The 23990-nt window shown below is 41.8% G+C and overlaps 1 long non-coding RNA gene across 1 annotated transcript in view; it reads right to left on the minus strand.

The window, feature by feature from the left end:
* Positions 1–22386, minus strand: part of LOC137633253 (uncharacterized) — a 53192-nt gene extending 30806 nt beyond the window's left edge. Inside the window, exon 1 of the long non-coding RNA XR_011042164.1 lies at positions 22211–22386. This is a non-coding gene — a long non-coding RNA (uncharacterized lncRNA). The remainder of the gene's footprint in view (positions 1–22210) is intronic.
* Positions 22387–23990: the final 1604 nt, after the last annotated feature.

Below are 23990 nucleotides of genomic sequence, written 5' to 3' on the forward strand. Positions count from 1 at the left end.
ATGTAACTGCTTGACAGTCTGTGAACTGTCAACAACAACAGGTGCGTGAGGACGCACAGCGTCCACTCGAGACTGCTTTGACCGCCTAGTCTGAGCACACACACTGGTGCATTAGTAGCGGACCAGGACGCAACGTCATGTAACTGCTTGACAGTCTGTGAACTGTCAACAACAACAGGTGCGTGAGGACGCACAGCGTCCACTCGAGACTGCTTTGACCGCCTAGTCTGAGCAGTCAAAACAACTCTAGAATGCAGAGGTTGACGCTCAGCGTCAAAACAAGTCAACTCCGATTGTTGGCGAACGTCCTGAACGTCAACAGGAGCATCAGCAAGTGGTCTAACGTCCAAATGTGGCTGAAAATCCACACGAGACCGCATCGAGTGTGGTTCTAAACAACCTGACTGACGTGACTTGGCTACGCCAACGTCAACAGGACGCACAAAGGAACGTTAGGGTGGCTGAAGGCCAGGATCTCGATGAGATAAACGGCTAGGCTCAACGGACTTATCGGCAGAATAGTCTTCCATAAGGGAGGCAAGCTTATTCTGCATGTCTTGCCGTACAACCCATTCAGGATCAACGGGAATGGTTGCGGTAAGAGACGAGGGTAACGTCTGTGACTGCAAAACCTTGCCTACAAAAAGACTCGGAGTCTGTGTTACGCTTTTGTTTAGGCGGCGAGCAGTCTTCCGATGACTGCATAGGGTCAGAGCTGTCCTAATGGTTAAAACCAGGACGCTGGACCTGTCCTGAAAGGACTGACTTTCGCTTAAAGGGCCTCGAAACCTTGTTCCACGGTTTCTTATGTGAAAAGCCTTCGGATGACGAGGAGAAAATCGTCTCTCTCGCCTTATGGTAGGGGTAATCTTGGTAAGATACACCTGATACCATAGAGGGAACGTCTGTTCGCTGATCAAGGCCTCTCGAACCCATAAGTCGTACGACATTACTTCTCCCCTGGGCTTGGGAGCTTGCAAGAGGTCCCGGACTAGGCGAACGACAGGCACGAACAGACGAACCCTCGGTCGCAACACTGATAACACTTTGCGCAATATCACTTTATCACTATGATTTTCTGTTTTGCACTTAATTCACTGAAATCGAATATTTTAACAATTCACATTAGGTATGAATAAAACTGATTTCTACCTGAAGCACGCAATTCTACCCTCTATCAAAAGGTTATAATTGCGAAATCAGTCGTATAATGTAAGAACATTAATACTGTACCAGCAAAAAACAGTAAACATATTTTAAGATAAAAAAAAAAAAAAAAATCAGTGGCTGGGGAAGAGACTAAACACTAGTTCATTCAAAACTACGTTTTCAATCTCTCACCGTAAGTGCCTTGGGACGAGAATAAAAACTAAAAACGTTTTATCCTTTCTCCCCATACAGAGAATAGGGACGAGAGTAACTCGAGAACAACGTTACTCGCTTGGGACGAGATAAAGATCGGAACGTTCTCTCTCCTCTCTCTCTCTCCGTCTCTATCTCTCTCTCTCTTGATTTCGCACCGAAGAGAAGAGCCCACTTACCTTTCGTCAATAAACAGGTTATTTGACCAAAGGAAAAAACTGAAAGGTTTTTCAATTAAAAGTTCCTTTAAAATAGTCTTTAAAACATTTAAGCTTTGAAAGAAAAAAGAACAAAACGTCAGAATCGATTTACTCTTTCTGCAAAGTGAAACCCTGATACTCTCTCTCTCTATCGTAACGATAGAGCGCAAACTGCGTAGCATAAATAAACTAAACGTTAGTTCATCTTTGAAACAGTACGAAGACTATTCAAAGAAAAAAATATTTACTAAAAATATTTCATTTAATAAGTTTTAAATCATTAGCTCTGTAAAAATTATTTACGATTGCAAAGGGCTCAACGTTGTCTAACTTCGGTTTCCAAGTTAGGACCGCCTACTCTCAGGAAAGGTCGCATATAAACAAATCATTAAAATTTATTTTGATGTTTATTATAAATGGAAAGCTAATCGAAGAGGCCTAATAAAGGCGGTTGAGATATAAAATATATAGAGGAAAATCTATAATTAATTTATAACGTGATAAGATAATTGCTAAAAGCCTAAAACACACTTCCGTCTAAGGGAAGGGTCGGCCATTTAAAAGTCAAAGAAAGTCCATACTCTCTTTGTCATCAAAAATTAAATCTATCCAAAAACGAGTTCAAGATTTAAGATGAAGATAAAACACCTGCACTGCGAAAGCTCAAACCAAAATGAAGTACTTCACCAAATATGTTGAGAAAACTCCAGGTTCTACAGCGAGTATTGATACGTCTTGTCGTCAACGTCGACAGAGAAGAATTGAAGGTTTTGTTTACATGCAAGAGTGGTATCTGGCCGACAGTTGGCGCTGGTGGGCACACCCGCAACCTTCATAGCGATCGCTCGCGAGTTTTTTGACTGTGTTTTCTGTCGAGCCGCAGAGTTGCAGCTATTATATATTCACCGGCTAAGTTAAATATTTAAAAAAGGCCATACACACACATACACTACCTCTTATCCTAGTCTAATGTTACGACTGTTGTCTTGGAAGAGATTCTTCTTATACTGTAGTTTCAAAATACAGTACTGTATAATATATAAAAATTCAACCCTTCTACTTCAAAATTCCACAGCAAAATATTCAAACATTACTAAACAATCTCATCTTAGAAAACTTCAAGAATTTCAACTTTTTTGGTAATAAGAAAACACTTCTTGCCTCACAAAGCAACGTGTACACTATACAAACTTTTAAGCAGCTACCACAGGTCTCACTAAAAACGTCTCGAAAGACCTGTGGGTATGCAGTAGATTTTCAAGTTGGAGGAGTTCGGCTTTATGTAATGTAATGAGATAAGCAAACATACATGAAGCAGATGTACTGCTCACAATATCCCAGCTTATGCTGTGTGCGCGCATGTGTGTGATGCCTGCTAAACTGTATTACAGTATGTATACTTACTCTTAGGATTGATAACCATACATGCCATTAAAAAGTGGTGTAAATTGTTTAGGCCTAAGGCAAAATTAAGAGAAAATCAAGGATGAAACTGATGAATTAATCCTCTTCACAATAAAATTGTAAAAGTAAAATGTTTGAAAACGGTACAGGCGAGATAAAGTACAGTACTTGCAGGTGGTTTAATGTATAGGATGGATATTAGCTATATAGCCTTGGAATGGGACACCCAGAGTAAAAACCTAATTACTGTACAGTAAAATACGAGGTAAAAGTTAGAGGAGCTTTGACAGTAAGATGGAAGAAAGAACGAAGGTAACGAAGGTGTGAAGAATTACCTTCACGCTTTACTTTTATTATCTCCACCAGCAAAGTTGGGAGGAGGTTATGTTTTTGCCCCATTTACTCAATTGTCTGTGAACAACTTCCTGGTCACAATTTTACTAGGAGTGGTGAAACTTTCATGTATTAATTGTTATGTTGAGACGTGGAAGGGATTCAATTTTGAAAGTCCCAGGTAAAATATCAAGGTCAAGCAAAAGGTCGACCGTATTAACCATAACCTTAAACCTAAGTTCGCACATGGTTGCCACACAGACTTCAAATACGCCTACAGTCTAAGTTGATGGGTGTGAATTAGACTGTGAGAGTAAGGATGCAACTGGCAAAGCAAACTGCCTTGTCGGCAGCAATAGTTCACTTGATCGCAAGTGGTTGTGTGTCATCGTAACTTCTTTATCTCAGGCAAAGCGTTCGAAAACAAGCCTGAGCATTGAGAACATGTTCAGTGTCACTCATGGAGAAACTTGAGGGAATAATATATGTCCAATGGGGAGCAACATTGCCCAAAGAAATGGATCGTCGACTAGCTGTAGCATTGTTAACATGTTCGTGAGCGAGTGTGCGCCAACGAAAAGTATATGCAGCTAGCGAATCGATCAGACCGCTGTCATTATTAAGTGTTTGCCGGCCCGTTTTGTGGGCGGTATATGCGGCCCCATAAGTGAATACCTGCTTGCTATAGTTTGTGAACATAAGCAGCAGCTGATTTTCCCCTAAGGACTAGAGGCTTGTGAAAATAACCTTGCTAGGTTATTTCTCCCTAGACCATTGTGCTCCGAGGGCAGAATGGGGTGAGGAGAGATTGCAACGGGTCAGAGGCTGACATCATGCATGTGCTCCAAAGTGCTCTCCCTTCCATATGGAAGAGAAGTTCAAGATAGTAACCCTGAAGGATTACATTTCAAGAGACGGTGTCTTTCGAACAATGGTGGGATGTGGCGTCCGCAAGCAGTCGGAAAGAATTCATATATGCGGTAATAACCCTGAAGGATTATGTCTAATGAGATTCGTTATGCCCTGAAGGCACAATGGTGGCATGTGATGGCCACAAGGGGTCGACAGGCATCCCATTCATGGCAATAACCCGAGGGTTTTGTCTTGGGTGAACACGCATGCGCAATTTTAAGGGGCTCATATCATCCCCTTCATATGGGGGATAGTAGCGAACACCTGTAGTTGTATAGACCTAACCAGGGAGGGGAGCTTACCTACGCAACTCGCTATGCAGTCGCAGGTAGGCTCACCTCCCTTGAAGCATAGTCTCGCATGTAAGGATTTGTTGGCCCAGTACACAAGAACACAAACACCAGCCGGGTTCTAAATGAGGTTGGCAAGTCTGGACTAGTAAACTACTTGTAGCTGTTTGTTGAAGCTCAACAGCCAGCGTCGGAAAATCCGGCAAGTATCAGCAAACGCTGGCAAGAAGAGTGCCTCTCACCTGTAAGTATGGGTACGAGTAATGAGAGTAAGTGCTACCGAAGTAGCACGTACTTGAGGCAACCTTAAGCTGAAGCTCTGCGCACTGGCAAGTAAGGTCTCGCAAACTTGCAATGAGTACTATGCCGAGCAACCTGGGTTATTCGCAGATTTACGTCAGGCAGAAGAGTTCGCTCACCTACCTCGCTGATGCTCAATGGATGGTGCACATCCCTGCGCATGACTCTCTGCGAGACTAAGGTCTTTGCAAAGTACTGTGCTCATGCTTGTCCTGTCCCCAACAGAGGGTTGGCAAGTAGGGTACGAAAAGGGCTGCGTTGAACTTGAAGAATAGCAGTTTCTCCTGAGTAAGAGGTTGAAACCATGAGGTACAGGTCCTGAAGGGTCTAGTCTCACAAAGCTACATAAGCTTTTTTGTGCCCAACAGGCACAATGTCAGCAATAACCACGAAGAATTATACCCTATGACACTCGTTGATTGGTGAAGCGGTAAACGCAAGCAGTCGTGCATTACCATCTGTGCCAAAGACCCCAAAGGGAAAATGCTTACGAGACTCTCTTTGTACCTTGAGGATACGACGGAAAGGAGCTGGAACTGCAAGCAGTTGCCTAACTCCTTCGTAGCCAAGCTCTGAAAAGCTAGAGCGGGGCATAGACGAATCAGATTCCTGCCGGCAGAATCCCCAGGGGGGGGGAGGGAGTACTCATATAAAGATTGTCTCTCCCGGGGACGGGAAAGGTGACTAACACCTGTGGCCGCTTTTTCAGCACTCCCCACAAGCAGGATGATAGCTGAACAGTGGCCGGTGGAGGGTAACTCTCCCTCAGAAGGGAAAGTTTCCCAACACCTGGAGGAGGACCTCCAGTCAGTGCACTCTGCTTCTCCTCAACGAGGTGAGCTCAAGTTGAAGATCACCATGCAGAGCTGCATGTGAAACGTAGCCATAGCTAGTTTCTGGGTTCACCCAAGGGGGGACACCCACCTGACTGGGAACGCGAGGGGAACCAGTCAGCCCTGCTCTCGTTCCTACACCGGAACTGCAGGAATAAAAGTGAGCAGAAGCAGAGAGTGGTGCCGATAACAGTAGCACCCTCAGAAACCATCCCTTAGTGGGGTAGACCCAAAGCCCCTAAGGAAGGTAGGAATTGACGCAAGGGGCAATGGAAGTAACTCGCCAGGTGGTGGCCGCTGTAGCTTCGCTAAGGGAAGCAACGGACTCCGCACCTATAGGAAGACCTGGGTCACATTTTGAAAAGAAGGAAGATTTTTAAGCTCTTTAGGCCCGCTGCTTTTAATCATAAGCCGGTTAAAAGGTTTTGATGGGAGAACAGGACAATGTCTTTTCTCTACAGTACCAGCCCGAAAAAAAATCTGGAGCTCAGTTACCTATGCAGGTGTGAGTGAAGTTAATCTACACCTGCTCCTCCCTCCGGTAACTAGCGAAGGGTAGTAACACCTCGCAAAAAGCTGAACAGCTTGTTTCAGATATCGGCGAAATATATCCAACTGTAAAGAGCATAAAGGTTTGTATATCGTACCGGAACAACAAACATTTTACGCATTAAAAATTCTATTTGACAAGTAATAACAAAGTTTCCATCTCTCCCAACCAACTACAGTACTGTACATACACCCCAAAATAGATATTGACATTTATTAAAAAACCAATAAATATCAAAACAAAATATCTATCTACATTTTCTAAACCAATACCTGTAGACTACAAGACATGAATTCAATGAAAATTACGACATGTGAAATATTACGCTGCAGTTATTTAAAGGGAAGTCAGTCATTTTAAGACCACCCTCCCAAAAACACATCATTTCATAAGTTCAAATAAACACAATGGTATTACTGTACAATAGTTCACTTGCTTTAAAATGCAATAACAAATTGATTCACGTACAGCACTAAAAAACCATAGCAACAACGACATTCTTGATACAGCGAACAAATTCAAGAAAATATTGGCATATATAATTTATAGGGGAAACCATTTGACCTTGACCACAACCAGCTGGAATTTTCAGTGTTCTTGTTAGCAACTAGTAAAAATAAGTCTTAAAAACATGATAAACAACAACTAACAATCTTATTATTTACTAAGGACAGCTTTTCATTTGCAGAAAACCAGAAATCTTGTGTACTAAAGCTTTGATAAGACGACACGATAAATACACAACAGCGAAAGTTCGGCTGTTTGAAGAGGTTCAACTCAGAATAGACAATCGGATTGTTTGAAGTGAATGATGGATCCAATACTTTATAAATTCTAAAATAATCAATTAACAAATGAAGGTCTGTGATTGGCCAAGAGAGTGAGATGACTTCACAAACTGGTCACTTGGTGCCAAGAAGAAGTAACGTAAATTTTATTACATGAAAACAGTGCATTTACGGGAAAAGTTTCACTGACGAAACTCTGTTAGGAATCAGATTGTGCATATTTTACCATTGTATATGTTTTCCCCAGTATATTTTCCACACCCCATTACCCCGGCTCCCATTGGGTAGCCCCATTATCGGTGGATATATCAAGGTATATCTTATTAATTATTTATTAGCCCCAAAAACAAAAGTAATTTTCAAAGAAAAATGTTATTTTCATTAGTAAAATAAATTTTTGAATATACTTACCCGATGATCATATAGCTGTCAGCTCTGCTGCCAGACAGAAAAAACCTACGGGCGGAATACGCCAGCGATCGCTATACAGGTGGGGGTGTACATCAACAGCGCCATCTGTCGAGCAGGTACTCAAGTACTCGATGTCAACACAGAACCAATTTTCTCCTCGGTCCACTGGGTCTCTATTGGGGAGGAAGGGTGGGTCCTTTAATTTATGATCATCGGGTAAGTATATTCAAAAATTTATTTTACTAATGAAAATAACATTTTTCAATATTAAACTTACCCGATGATCATATAGCTGATTCACACCCAGGGGGGTGGGTAGAGACCAGCATATATGTTAACATTAAGAGCTAAGTATTCCGTATTTCATTTTAGCAGTTACAGTGAACCCTCGTTTATCGCGGTAGATAGGTTCCAGACGCGGGCGCGATAGGTGAAAATCCGCGAAGTAGTGACAGCATATTTACCTATTTATTTAACATGTATATTCGGACTTTTAAAACCTTCCCTTGTACGTAGTACTGTTAACAAACCACCCTTTAATGTACAGAACACTTAATGCATGTACTACAGCACCCTAAACTAAAACAGGCACAAATATTAAAGGCGATTTTATATCATGTGTTTCCTAAACACCTAAAAAGCACGATAAAAAATGGCAACCAATGTTTTGTTTACGTTCATCTCTGATCATAATGAAGAAACAAACTCATTTAGTGTACACATATATGTACGTATAGGTTAGTTTTTGCATCGATTATATTGATTATACAGTACTGTATGTTGATTTTTTTATTACCAATGTTTTAGTTTACGTATTTTTCTTAGGACTTCCAAATGAAATCTTTTTCTTTATGACGCCGCCTGAAACGACGGCGTGTACGCTCAGTAAACAACCACGCTCAGAACAAACAAGGCATTTAACGCGCATGATGATAGTGATAAATAATGATACAGTACATACAGTATTTACAGTAAAAGCATTTACAAAATATGTTACCTTACAAATATAAATTATACAGTACTTGTACGTAGCAAAGCAGGAAAACAATTTGAGAGAGAGAGAGAGAGAGAGAGAGAGAGAGAGAGAGAGAGAGAGAGAGAGAGAGAGAGAGAGAGAGAGAGAGAGAGAGAGAGAGATTGTTTTACGTACGTAAATGTAAATTTTAAACAAAAAAAATATGATAGGTTACAACATGTAGACTTTTAAAACCTTCCCTTTAACTTAATGCATACAGTACGTACATTACTAAACTATAAAACAGGTTAAAGTAAAAAATAAAGATTGTTACTGTACTCACCACGAAAGACGTTCAAGAAAAACTTGAATGACGATGGCGATGAATTTGCTGCACAGTAGAAATGATGATGATGAAGCTGATGATGTGTTCTACTGTGCAGTCAATGATAGTATTTTACGTCTCTTCAGACGGAGGTGTCTTTTCCTGGGACACCTCTTCAACTTCTTCAATTTCTTCCGAAGGCGTACTAGCAGGAGGAACTGGCTCTTTTTTGCGAGGCTGAAAAAACATTGTGATCGGAAGTTGTTGCCGCTGCTTCTTTTTTCGATCCAAGAGCATCCTGTAGGGAGTCGTGATGTCATCAACCTTGTTGCAGAATTGCATCGAGCGAACCATATCCTCGTCCCACTCTTGTAACATTTCTTTCGCCTCCTTCATATGGTTGCAGAACTTGGCAAGCCGTTCTAATGTTAAGCCCGTTTCTTCGACATTTTCTTGGGTCTCTTCCTGGGTACCCTCACTCTCTTCCTCACTTGCCGATTTCGTCAGGTCTTCGAGGTCTGCGTCAGTTAGGGGCTGGGAATGGCAGTCCAACAACTCGTCGACGTCTTCAGTCGTCATGTCGCCAAACCCGTCACCCCCAATTATGGCAGCCAACTGCACAGATTTCCGTATTGCAGAGTGTTGGATTTCCGACGGAGTAAATCCCTTGTCGTCGTAAACAATATCGGGCCACAGCTTCTTCCAGCTCGCATTTACGGTTGCAGGTTTCATCTCTTGAAGTGCCTTTTGAATATTCTGCAGGCACGTGGCTATGGTGTACTGCCGCCAGTACGCCTTCAAGTTGAAGTCTTCATCCTCGTCATCTTGGGCAGCATCCACACACGCAACGAGGTCCGCCAAGGTATTCTTCGTGTAGAGGGCCTTGAACGCCCTGATAACCCCCTGGTCCATTGGTTGAATTAATGACGTGGTGTTGGGTGGCAGGAACTCAACCTGAACGCCCTCACGCGACAGGTCAGTTGCGTGTCCACCAGCGTTATCCATAAGGAGAAGGATCTTGAATGGCAAGCCCTTCTCTAAGAGATATTCATGGACTTGCGGGATGAAACACTGGTGGAACCAGTTGGAGGTCAGCATCTTCGTAATCCATGCTTTTTGATTATGCATCCAGTACACGGGAAGGAGATTCTTATTTTTATTTTTCAAAGCGCGAGGATTTTTCGACTTATAAATAAGCCCCGGCTTTAACAAAAATCCAGCAGCATTGCCACACATCACGAGGGTAACGCGATCCTTGAATGCCTTAAAGCCAGAGGCTTTGGCTTCCTCTTTGAACAGGAAAGTTCGCGACGGCATTCTCTTCCAAAACAAGCCGGTTTCATCCATATTAAAGACTTGTTCCGGCTTGTATCCACCTTCAGCGATAATGTTCTTGAAAGTCTGGTTCACGTAAGTTTCAGCAGCGGCAGTGTCAGCGGAAGCAGACTCCCCATGCAGGGAAACGCTTTTCAGGGCGAAGCGTTTCTGAAACTTCGCGAACCATCCTTTGCTTGCGGAAAAACGTTTCTGAGGCTGGGAATCAGTGGATGTCCCTGGTTGAGGATCATCTGCATCATCATCATCTTCAGCATGGTTGCCGTCGTCCTCTTTAGGTTCCTTTGCAGCAAAATTCTCATATAAGCTCAAAGCCTTTGTTTGGATGGTGTTCGTATCCAACGCTATGTTCTTCTTCCGGCAGTCGGCAATCCACACAGCTAAAGCACCTTCCATGCGTACGATCGTTTTATTACGCGTTGTAACGACTCGCTTCGCTGATCTGCTAAAGGTGATTGCAGCAGTCTTTCTAATGTTCGCCTCGTCCTTCTTGATGTAGCGAACGGTGGATTCGTTGATGCCAAAATGGCGGCCGGCGGCCGCGTAACTTCTACCATCTTTTAACATGTCGAGAAGCGTAACCTTCTCAGCTATCGTCATCATCCTTCGGTGGCGTTTAGGCTCACTACCAGCCTTACTAGAAGCAGAACGCTTGGGAGGCATTGTAACAGAAAGTTCAACAAAAAGTTCAACTTAAAACAGTCGCACACAGCACAGATTAAACTTCACAAAGTTAAGAACGTCTACTCAGCAATACGCGGAAAGAGAAAGTGAACGATGCAGCCCCGCGAGAACTTTGATGCTGCGGGTAGAAGATGCGGGCAAAACACCAATCACAGGCTAGATAACAAAACTTGAGTTTTGATTCGTCATCTATCAACGCTTGAACCAATCACAACCCGTCTTAGTACTATGGCGCGTTGGTTACTCATAGAAGATGCCCCCGCGCATACTGAACGTACGTAGATTAAGTACAATACCGTAATAATAATAAATAATGATAATAATACTGTACAGTAATAATAATAATAATAATGATTAATAATAATAACAATAATAATTTTATTAACAACAACAACAATAATAATAATAATAACAATAATAATAAAAATTTACGTACGCTATTTTACGCCTCTCTCTCTCTCTCTCTCTCTCTCTCGTACGCTTACAGTATTCGAAATGTGATTTTTGCAACAAAGAATATTATTGGATGCAGTACTGTACTACGTACGTATACATACAAAAGATTCATGGAAAAGAAGCACATCCATTACAGTACACACCATTCTAATATGGTATGACTGCATCTGATTTGCGTTTCATGTTCGATTTAATTTTACTACGTACTGAATTATCGTATGATCACATTCTCTTTTCGTGTTTTATTTCTTTCTGTGCTGAATTATATATCATATGTAATGCAATGAACAATCAGTAAGAGCAGATATTACTAATTACAGTATTAATGGAATTACAGGTAACAAAATATCGTATTTGGTTATCTTCAGATTTCGCGGTATTTTCGAATTTTCCGGAAAATCCGCGATATGTATATATATATATGGGTTATGGGAAAACCCCGCGAAGTGGTGAATCCGCGATTGTCGAACCGCGAAGTAGCGAGGGTTCACTGTATTCAAAATAACAAACATAAAATTAATAAGTACCTGGTAAGGAAGTCGACTTGAACAATTACTCTGCCTTTTTAAGTACGTCTTCCTTACTGAGCCTCGCGATCCTCACAGGATGCTGAGCGACTCCTAGGAGCTGAAGTATGAAGGGCTGCAACCCATACTAAAGGACCTCATCAAAACCTCTAATCTAGGCGCTTCTCAAGAAAGAATTTGACCACCCGCCAAATCAACCAGGATGCGAAAGGCTTCTTAGCCTTCCGGACAACCCAAAAAACAACAATAAAAAGCATTTCAAGAGAAATATTAAAAAAGGTTATGGGATTATGGGAATGTAGTGGCTGAGCCCTCACCCACTACTGCACTCGCTGCTACGAATGGTCCCAGGGTGTAGCAGTTCTCGTAAAGAGACTGGACATCTTTAAGGTAAAATGATGCGAACACTGACTTGCTTCTCCAATAGGTTGCATCCATTACACTCTGCAGAGATCTGTTTTGTTTGAAGGCCACTGAAGTTGCGACAGCTCTAACTTCATGTGTCCTTAGCTTCAGCAAAGCATGGTCCTCCTCATTCAGATGGGAATGAGCTTCTCGAATTAAAAGTCTGATATAATAAGAAACTGCATTCTTCGACATTGGTAAAGAAGGTTTCTTAATGGCGCACCATAAAGCTTCTGATTGACCACGTAATGGCTTAGTCCGTTTCAAATAGTACTTAAGAGCTCTTACCGGGCATAGTACTCTTTCTTGTTCATTTCCAACCAAATTGGCAAGGCTTGGAATATCGAACGATTTGGGCCAAGGACGAGAAGGAAGTTCGTTTTTGGCTAAGAAACCAAGCTGTAAGGAACATGTAGCCGTTTCAGATGTAAATCCAATGTTCCTGCTGAAGGCGTGTATCTCACTGACTCTTTTAGCTGTTGCTAAGCAGACGAGGAAAAGAGTTTTCAACGTGAGATCTTTTAAAGAGGCTGATTGAAGTGGTTCGAACCTTGCTGACATAAGGAACCTTAGTACCACGTCTAAGTTCCAACCTGGTGTGGCCAACCGACGCTCCTTCGAGGTCTCAAAAGACTTAAGGAGGTCCTGTAGATCTTTGTTGTTGGAAAGATCTAAGCCTCTGTGACGGAAGACTGCTGCCAACATGCTTCTGTAACCCTTGATCATGGGAGCTGAAAGGGATCTTTCCTTCCTTAGGTATAAAAGGAAGTCAGCTATCTGAGTTACAGAGGTACTGGTTGAGGATACTGATTTGGACTTGCACCAGCTTCGGAAGACTTCCCACTTCGACTGGTAGACTTTGAGAGTGGATGTCCTCCTAGCTCTAGCAATCGCTCTGGCTGCCTCCTTCGAAAAGCCTCTAGCTCTTGAGAGTCTTTCGATAGTCTGAAGGCAGTCAGACGAAGAGCGTGGAGGCTTGGGTGTACCTTCTTTACATGCGGCTGACGCAGAAGGTCCACTCTTAGAGGAAGTGTTCTGGGAACGTCTACTAGCCATTGCAGTACCTCGGTGAACCATTCTCTCGCGGGCCAGAGGGGAGCAACCAACGTCAACCTTGTCCCTTCGTGAGAGGCGAACTTCTGCAGTACTCTGTTGACAATCTTGAACGGGGGGAACGCATAAAGGTCTAGATGGGACCAATCCAGAAGAAAGGCATCTATGTGAACTGCTGCTGGGTCCGGAATCGGTGAACAATAAATTGGGAGCCTCTTGGTCATCGAGGCTGCGAACAGATCTATGGTGGGTTGGCCCCACAATGCCCATAGTCTGTTGCATACATTCTTGTGAAGGGTCCACTCTGTTGGGATGATTTGACCCTTCCGGCTGAGGCGGTCTGCCATGACATTCATGTCGCCTTGAATGAACCTCGTTACAAGGGATATGTTTCGATCTCTTGACCAGGTGAGGAGGTCCCTTGCGATCTCGTACAACATCCTCGAATGAGTCCCTCCTTGCTTGGAGATGTACGCCAGGGCTGTGGTGTTGTCGGAGTTCACTTCCACCACCTTGCCTAGAAGGAGGGACTTGAAGCTTCTCAAGGCCAGATGAACTGCCAGTAGCTCCTTGCAGTTGATGTGTAACTCGCTTTGAACCGCATTCCACGTGCCCGAGCATTCCCGACCGTCCAACGTCGCACCCCAGCCCGTGTCCGATGCGTCCGAGAAGAGAAGGTGGTCGGGGGTCTGAACAGCCAGTGGCAGACCCTCCCTGAGGAGAATGTTGTTCTTCCACCAAGTCAGTGACGACTTCATCTTCTCGGAAATAGGAACCGAGACCGCTTCTAGCGTCTTGTCCTTTCTCCAGTGAGCAGCTAAGTGAAATTGAAGGGGGCGGAGGTGGAGTCTCCCTAACGCGATGAACTGGTCCAGTGATGAAAGCGTCCCTATCAGACTCATCCACTGTCTGACTGAACATCGGTCCTTCTTCAGCATGGACTGGATGCATTCTTGGGCTTGACTGATTCTGGGGGCCGACGGAAAAGCCCGAAAAGCTTGACTCTGAATCTCCATTCCTAGGTATACTATAGTTTGGGATGGGACGAGTTGGGACTTTTCTATATTGACCAGGAGACCCAATTCCTTGGTCAGATCTAGAGTCCACTGTAGATTCTCCAGACAGCGACGACTTGACGCAGCTCTTAAAAGCCAGTCGTCCAAATAGAGGGAGGCTCTGATGTTCGCTAAATGCAGGAATTTGGCAATATTCCTCATCAGTTTGGTAAAAACTAGAGGTGCCGTGCTTAGGCCAAAGCACAGGGCTTGGAACTGGTAGACAACCTTCCCGAAAACAAACCTTAGAAAAGGTTGGGAATCTGGGTGGATGGGGACGTGAAAGTAAGCGTCCTTTAGGTCTAACGAGACCATCCAGTCTTCCTTCCTGACCGATGCTAGAACCGACTTTGTCGTCTCCATGGTGAACGTCTGCTTTGTGACAAAGACATTCAGAGAACTGACGTCTAGCACCGGTCTCAACCCTCCTGTCTTCTTCGGCACTAAGAAGAGGCGGTTGTAGAAGCCCGGGGATTGATGGTCCCGGACTATGACTACCGCTCCCTTTTGTAGTAAGAGAGACACCTCTTGCTGTAAAGCTAGTCTCTTGTCCTCCTCTCTGTACCTGGGAGAGAGGTCGATGGGAGTTGTTGCTAGAGGGGGCTTGCGTAAGAATGGAATCTTGTACCCCTCCCTGAGTAACTTCACAGACTGTGCGTCTGCTCCCCTGTTCTCCCAGGCCTGCCAGTAGTTCTTGAGCCTGGCTCCCACTGCTGTCTGAAGAAGGTGGCAGTCAGACTCTGCCTCTAGAGGACTTGGAACCCTTCTTCTTACTCCCACGTTGACTTCCGGCACGAGTACCTCCTCTGCTGGAGGCTCTGCCACGAAAGGGCGGAATGAACCTTGACGCTGGAGTGTCCATCCTGGGTCTAGGTACGGAGGGCAAAGGGGTGGTTTTGCGTGCAGAAGACGCCACCAAGTCATGTGTGTCTTTCTGGATCAAGGAGGCAGCAATCTCCTTAATCAACTCTTCAGGGAAGAGACACTTCGAGAGTGGAGCAAACATAAGCTCCGACTTTTGACATGGGGTGACTCCAGCTGACAAGAAGGAGCAAAGGTGATCTCGCTTCTTGAGAACCCCAGACACGAAAGAAGCCGCAAGCTCACTAGAACCATCCCGTATGGCTTTGTCCATGCAGGACATGATGAGCATGGAAGTTTCCTTATCAGAAGGGGAGGTCTTCCTGCTCAACGCTCCCAAACACCAGTCCAAGAAGTTAAAGACCTCGAATGCGCGGAAAACTCCCTTCATAAGATGGTCCATATCCGAAGGAGTCCAGCAAATCTTGGAGCGTCTCATAGCCAGCCTGCGGGGAGAGTCTACCAGACTTGAGAAGTCGCCCTGGGCAGAGGCAGGAACTCCCAAGCCGAGAACTTCTCCCGTGGCATACCAGACGCTAGATCTGGAAGCAAGCTTGACCGGGGGAAACATGAAGGATGTCTTCCCAAGTTGCTTCTTGGACTGCAACCATTCTCCCAGTACCCTTAAAGCTCTCTTGGACGAGCGAGCGAGTACGAGCTTCGTAAAGGCAGGTGCTGCTGACTGCATGCCTAAAGCGAACTCAGAGGGAGGCGAGCGTGGTGCTGCAGACACAAACTGGTCCGGATATAAATCCTTGAACAGCGCAAGCACTTTCCTAAAGTCTAAGGAGGGAGGCGTAGTCTTGGGTTCTTCGATGTCCAAGTGTTGGTCGTCAAGATGTGCAGCTTCGTCATCATCAGAGATACCATCGTCTGAATGTTGAGGAGGAAGAGGCAACGGAGTGTGCTGGACGGCTGAGTCCGGCAGCACGGGTGCATGCGTGGCTGCACTGGACCCAACATCATGCCACTGTTGGTCAGTCTGAGAACTGGCAACAACCAAAGCTGAGTGGGTGCGCAAAGAGTCTACTCCCGACTGTGGAAGGATAGCGGAGACCACCGTGGGTAGCGGAGGCTGACGCACCGCGTCAAAACACGGCAGCCTAACTCCACCCTCCTGTTGTTGTGGTAGCTCACGCACGGCAACGGAGGGTTCCGTGCGTCTGTGAACGTCAGCATGCGTCTGGCAGGGTCGACTGCGCATGGGTGGAGGAGCTCTCACAGCCGGAGTGTGGGAGCAGGCAGCCTCAGCGTCTGCTGGGCGCACAACCGTGGCAGGTTGTAGGTTAACGGGTGCAGCGTCAACCTTCTCCGCACGAAACTCTTGCATAACCGCAGCTAACTGAGTATGCATAGACTGCAGTAAAGACCACTTAGGGTCTACAAAAGCGGCAACAGACGGAGTTACTGTCCGTTGTGACTGAGGGTCTAAAACAGCGGGTGCGGCAACAGACGGAGTTATTGCCTGTTGCGGTACCACTTTGCCTCTCTTAGGAGGTGTGCAGCCGTCGGAGGACTGCAGCGAGTCCGAACTGACCCAGTGGCTACACCTGGGCCGTTGGACTAGCTCGGAAGGGACCTTACATTTAAGAGGCCGTGAGACCTTGGTCCATCGTTTCTGTCGAGAAACCTCTTCCGCAGACGAGGAATGAATGGGCTCACTCGTCTTCTTGTGGGTGGGACGATCTAGGTAAGATACGTCCGAAACCACGGAGGGTACGTCTGTACGCTGATTAAAGCCTGTCGAACCCTTTGGTCGTACGACATTGCTTCTCCCCTGGGCTTGGGAGCTTGCAAGAGGTCCCGGACTGGGAGGACGACAGGCACTAACAGACGCACCCTCATGCGTAACACTGACACTTTTCACTGCACTGACACTCACTTCACTTCCCACTGCACTTTTACCTTTCAACTCTCTGACGTCAGCCATGAGTTGATTGCGGTCATTCGCCAATGACTCGACTCTCTCACCAAGAGCCTGAATGGCACGCATCATATCTGCCATTGAAGGTTGATGAGAGCTAGCAGGGGGGTCGGGTGCAACCACTACAGGGGAAGGAATAGGTTGAGGGGCATGGGGAGAGGAAAAATCAAAAGAGCGAGACGAACTCCTCCTGATCCTATCCTTCTCTAGCCTACGTGCATATTTCAGGAATTCTTGAAACCCGAATTCCGAAAGCCCAGCGCATTCCTCACATCGATCTTCCAATTGACAGGCTTTACCCCTACAATTGGAACAAACGGTGTGCGGATCGATAGAGGCCTTCGGAAGACGCCTTGAACAGTCCCTAGCGCTACATTTCCTGTACTTGGTGACTTGAGAAGGGTCAGACATCTTGAATTAGTCAAAGGGGGAAATTCAAAATCTATCCAAGTCGTCAACAAATAGTCCAAAATCCAAAAAAGAATGCAAGGAAGTATTGAAGATAACTTCTGCACAGCGATAGCTAATAACCAGAAATGAATACTTCACCAAATAACGTGAAAATCAATCCAGAAAACAAGAGCGTATTCAGTAGGTCTTGCCGGTGGCACGACAGAGAGAAAATTGGTTCTGTGTTGACATCGAGTACTTGAGTACCTGCTCGACAGATGGCGCTGTTGATGTACACCCCCACCTGTATAGCGATCGCTGGCGTATTCCGCCCGTAGGTTTTTTCTGTCGGGCAGCAGAGCTGACAGCTATATGATCATCGGGTAAGTTTAATATTGAAAATTGGAGTTTTCCAATAGGAAAAACATTTTTTATTAAAGAATTTTGTTCTGGACAGAACTATAATAAAACCAAATAAAGATACCTAAGGTCGTATTCAAGAGTAGTTATACAGTTTACATGTAGGCCTACCAAATCTACAGCCATCACATAAAAAAAGGATATAACCTAAATGGTTTTATTATAGTTACGGGTGGGTAAAGCTTTCCTAATAACAAACAGCTTTTTCCTACAGAAAAACACCCGTTTTCTTTGAAAATGACACTTATTTTCACCGCAAATAAATACTTATTGAAACACACACACACATTATATATATATATATATATATATATATATATATATATATATATATATATATATATATATATATATATATACATATGTATCTATTTCCGGTGATACTGGGGGACCCCAAGTGGGAACCTGGGGTTTTGGGTGGGGAAACAAATACTGGGAAAATGGCATATAATGGTAAAACAAACCTTTTCTTCTCTATACATTATTTTCTTGGACAGATAATAAATCCATGGAAAACTGCACAAATTATCTATATCCTATACCGGTACCACAGATATATTTTTCATTTTTTTTTTTTTTTTTGACATTCTACAAAGTGATTGTATTCGTTCCCTTTCGTTCGTATGTACATGCGTGTTAGCCAGTTTTAGAACTTCTGCGCATAAACCATGCACCATCCTTTATTTTGACCAATAAGATTACTAGTTTTCTTATAATCCATTCTCATTTTTACCTGCGATATTCAAGTATTTGACACTTCTAATACCGTATGTATGTATTCGTTGCTGCAATACCCACGTGTACATATTTCTTTATACTCACGACATTCAAATAGGTGTATACTACAAGACCTGACGCTTCTGATACCATTCGTATGTAATCGTTCATGTGATATCCACGTGTATATTTCTCATTCTCTCAAGTTAAAAGTCGTTTCTTCCGTTATTACAACATTTTAATGTATCTCCATAAAAATATTCATTCTTTCTTTTACTTTAACTAACCAATCGTTCGTCATTTCTGTTTTTTGCCTGTTATTGCCGTATTACATTCAGTTTCCACATAGCAAATACTTGCTCTGAATGAGTTTAACCTTCAAGTTTACTTTACAGATGCCGTACTGTTACATTGATGTTTCTGTTAACCAGTCACGTAGCCGTACTTAGGGAAACTTATATAGGGGGGTTATATTTCCCCCTTCCTTTGTTATCACTAAGTACTTCACTTCAGTCCTTTCCAAACCCTTTTATGTGTGTCAGCATGAATAACTAACAAGTTTCTAAGAGCGAATAATTTCATACCATGAAAATACAATAGCCGAAGTGTCGTACTTGGTTATCTTACAGGGAAGAGAAGCCCCATAGACGGTCCAATTATAAAGTCAGTCACTGATTTGTTTTAAATGAATTTTTGGGTCTGTAATTTTTAGATTTACAAAAATCTGTTGAATAATTACCAATAAATAAGAAGCAATTGGGGGTGGGGGCAGCTCAGAATGTACCGCTTGCCAGTACATAAGAGCTTGATGTTTTTCGTTTGCTTGCAGACGGCAAAGCAAGAACCATTAGTTATTCTAAAATAGATATATATATATATATATATATATATATATATATATATATATATATATATATATATATATATATACACCAGGAGTAATTATCTAAGAAATAATAATCAATCATTAATGTTAGAGTGCGTAGGTCAACATTACCTCTTGCCATTACATACGGAACTTGACGTTTTCACTTTTACACGAGCGAAGCGCGCACGGCGAAGAAAGAACCATTAGATTTAGGGTTAAACATTTTGAACAGAAAATATGTTTTCCTGTAGCAAATACCGTGTTATCACCAAAATTGACTATTTCAATTATACCAGTTTTAGTGACTGTGTAGTGGGGAACGAGGTAGTCGAACTGGTTTTTCTGTTAGTATGCAGTTGAAATGAAGATCAAATTCGGTTAAATGACGTTATTTACTATAGGAAAACACATATTTTCTGTTCAAAATGTTTCCCCGTCAGTAAATACAATTTTACCGCCTAAATGTCATGCACAAGACTATTTATTTTTTATTATATATGAACTAAGAAAGTTTACGGGTGTGCACCGGCATAGAACGACCATATACAGACGCAAATGGAAAGACATATCTGAGGCCTTTGTCCAGCAGTGGACTAGTAACAGTTAATGACAGTGATGATGATAATATGAACCCAATGCTGCTGACCTCACACTGTTTCATTCTGAATTTCAATATGTTCTTTTTCATTGTGAAGCTTGAGGTTGCTTTCATACTATTACCCAACTTAAACCATGTCAAAATATTTCGACCACTTTAAGGAAAAATGAACACTGCGGTTAGAGACGAGCCATCCAAACTGAGCGAGACTAATGCTAGCTGTTAATGACAGATGCCATTCCCCAAGGTATACCCAGGGTGCATCCTCACCTTTTTCACTAATCTCACTGGATTAAGACAAGATTAAATCTGCTCTCTCTCTCTCTCTCTCTCTCTCTCTCTCTCTCTCTCTCTCTCTCTCTCTCTCTCTCTCTCTCTCTCTCTGTTATTCTTGTCGAGCATACAGTATATATTTCATTAAGTACACTGTTAAATAAGCGTAATTTTAATCGGACATTATCCGTAAAAATATACTGTTCATAGCCGTAATTCAGTAAAATATTGGAGAGTGTAATTTTTACTTTACAGATCCTGTACTGTTACATTGATGTTTCTGTTAACCAATCACGTAGCCGTACTTAGGGAAACTTATATAGGGGGGTTATATTTAACCCTTCCTTTGTTATCACTTCAAGTACTTCACTTCGGTCCTTTCCAAACCCTTTTTATGTGTGTCAGCATGAATAACTAACAAGTTTCTATGAGCGAATAATTTCATACCACAAAAATACAATGGCCGAAGTGTCGTACTTGGTTATCTTACAGGGAAGAGAAGCCCCATAGACGGTCCAATTATAAAGTCAGTCACTGATTTGTTTTAAATGAATTTTTGGGTCTGTGATTTTTAGATTTACAAAAATCTGTTGAATAATTACCAAGAAATAAGAAGCAATTGGGGGTGGGGGCAGCTCAGAATGTACCGCTTGCCAGTACATAAGAGCTTGATGTTTTTCGTTCGCTTGCATACGGCAAAGCAAGAGCCATTAGTTATTCAAAATAAATATATATATATATATATATATATATATATATATATATATATATATATATATATATATATATATATATATATATCCCGGGAGTAATTATCTAAGAAATAATAATCAATCATTAATGCTAGAGTGCGCAGCTCAACATTACCTCTTGCCATTACATTCGGAACTTGACGTTTTCACTTTTTCACGAGCGAAGCGCGCGCACGGCGAAGAAAGAACCATTAGATTTAGGGTTAAACATTTTGAACAAAAAATATGTTTTCCCGTAGCAAATAATGTGATTTCATCAAAACTGCCTATTTCAATTATACCAATTTTAGTGACTGTGTGGTGGGGAACGAGGTAGTCGAACTGGTTTTTCTGTTTGTTTGCAGTTGAAATGAAGGTCAAATTCGGTTAAAGGACGTTATTTACTATAGGAAAAGACATATTTTCTGTTCAAAATGTTTCCCCGTCTGTAAATACAATTGTACAGCCTAAATGTCATGCACAAGACTATTTATTTTATTATATATGAACTAAGAAAGTTTACGGGTGTGGACTGGCATAGAACGACCATATACAGACACAAATGGAAAGACATATCTGAGGCCTTTGCCCAGCAGTGGACTAGTAACAGCTAATGATAGTGATAATAATGATGATAATATGAACGGCATACTGCTGACCTCACACTTTCAATCTGAATTTCAATACATTCTTTATCATTGTGAAGCTTGAGGTTGCTTTCATACCATTACCCAACTTAAACCAAGTTGTAAATATGCAAAACTAAATGGAAAATATGCTTGGCAGTTTTTTACTTGCATAAACTGTTGTGGGTCTTAACCAGTAGGCCCAGACAGAGTTTCATTGCTAAATCTTGAGAAAATCACAGCATTTTTAATGAATAACCAAATTATGAATTTCCAATCTCCATAAACACCTAACAAAGTGCATTCAATGAAGGCTTGGCTACACACGACACCGAATTTCACGGCTTACACACCTAAGGTACAGATCACATGATAACAGCCTTTAGGTATACACACCTACACAATAGAGTAAGTCTACAGATCAAGTCCACGAATGTTTAAGGGGCTTATGTGCCAATGACGTGCAAAGTAAGCCCTTTTTTAGTATTAAGCAGTCCCACCAGTAACATAACAATTAACAGCTGAAAATTAAAAGTGGTAGCCTACGCCATGACGAATATTTAAGCAACCCTCTTAAATAGTCATTAGGTAATTCATCCAACAAAACCCAATAAAAATCCTCACCTTGAAGTAGCAAGTAGAATCAAATGACGCGGATTTTGAATAACGAATAATAGGAACAGAATAATCACTAAACACGAAACAAGGATAACTTTCGATAACAACTACACACAAGGAGGGAAGACAACACAGGATTGCCTACAGACGCTTAGTTACGATTTCCTTGTGTCATTTGTTTACATTTGGCTTGATGCGAAGTCAAAGAAAACTCTTTCTTTTATCGGAGAGTCTAAGTTATTTAGTATTCTGAAAATCATTATTATTATTATTATTATTATTATTATTATTATTATTATTATTATTATTATTATTATCATTATTATTATTATTATTATTATTATTATTATCATTATTATTATTAGGTAAGCTACAACCTTAGTTGAAAAAGCAGGATATGTTATTACCACGATTGACTACTGTATCTCTATCTTCCACAATCTACCCAAAGTGCAACTTAAGAATTTACAAAACACAATAAACAGATGAGCAAGACTGATACAACGTGTCCCATTCTGAGAAAAGAACACTCCTGCATTAATTGATTTACATTGGATGCATATTAAAGCTAGAATTGAGTTTAAGATATATACATTAAGTTACCAAAAAATCGAGCGTCCATAATATCTAAGAGAATTGCTACATATTGTGCAGCCAATAAATCATGTTGACACACGAATAGGTACAGATGGTTTCAAATTATTGGAACCTATATTTATGTCTTGCAGGTTCTAGAGATTAAAAACATGTAACCCAAAGGCTGTACACTAAGCTTCTACTAGTCATCCTAAAGATTGAAGATACACATATAAGCAGAATAATTCCTTACTCTAAACATATATATGCATTATAACAAAACCTTTTTTTTTCAAGAAATTTCTTTTAAACGATAATTTCTTATAATTATTTACCTAAATTCATGAAATTCAATATCTTTGAATATTTTATGAGTTACTAAATTTATACAGTTTAAGATCTTTTGATATTTTTTGAAGTAAGTAGTAGAAAAGTTAATTTAGAAATGATACTATATATGAGATTACTCAAGTGCCATATGTGGATGAGATCATGGTGAGGGGTAGATAGAGATGGCTTGGACATGCTCTTCACCCTCCCCAAGAGAGATTAGTTCACCAAACGTTCAGTTGGGCTCTACAAGGCACTAGGAGAGTTGGAAGACCTAGACCTACATGGCTGAGGAATATAAAACGTGAAGTAGGGATGATGAATGGAGAAGTATTGATTTAAAAAGCTCAAGATAGAGACGACTGGCGAAATCTAACCGAGGCCCTTTGCATCAATGGGCGTGGGGAGGAGATGGTGATGATGAAGATGATTTCATGAAAAAAAAAAATATTAAATCTATTTCCTATTTATTCATCTTTAGCTGGTGTCCGTTAAAAAGGGTTTTACAGAACATAACATCCATTTATTATATACAAACCTAAAATAAGAAACCTTAAATTCCAGTCTATTTTAAGCATTAAATCCACAAAGAAACTTTTTTTTTTTCACAAACTCTATATATGTTCTTTAAACATTTGTTTTGTTGTTCATTACTTCTCTTGTAGTTTATTAATTTCCTTATTTCCTTTCTTCAATGGACGATATCACCCTGTTGTAGCCATTGGGCTTATAGGCATCCTACTTTTCCAACTATGGTTGTAGCTTAGCTAATAATAATAATAATAATAATAATAATAATAATAATAATAATAATAATAATAATAATAATAATAATAATACTAGGTGTCTCTTTCTACATAAAATGCTTCCCATTCTTCTC

The sequence above is a fragment of the Palaemon carinicauda genome, chromosome 42, assembly GCF_036898095.1.
Source record: "Palaemon carinicauda isolate YSFRI2023 chromosome 42, ASM3689809v2, whole genome shotgun sequence".
NCBI lineage: Eukaryota > Metazoa > Arthropoda > Malacostraca > Decapoda > Palaemonidae > Palaemon > Palaemon carinicauda.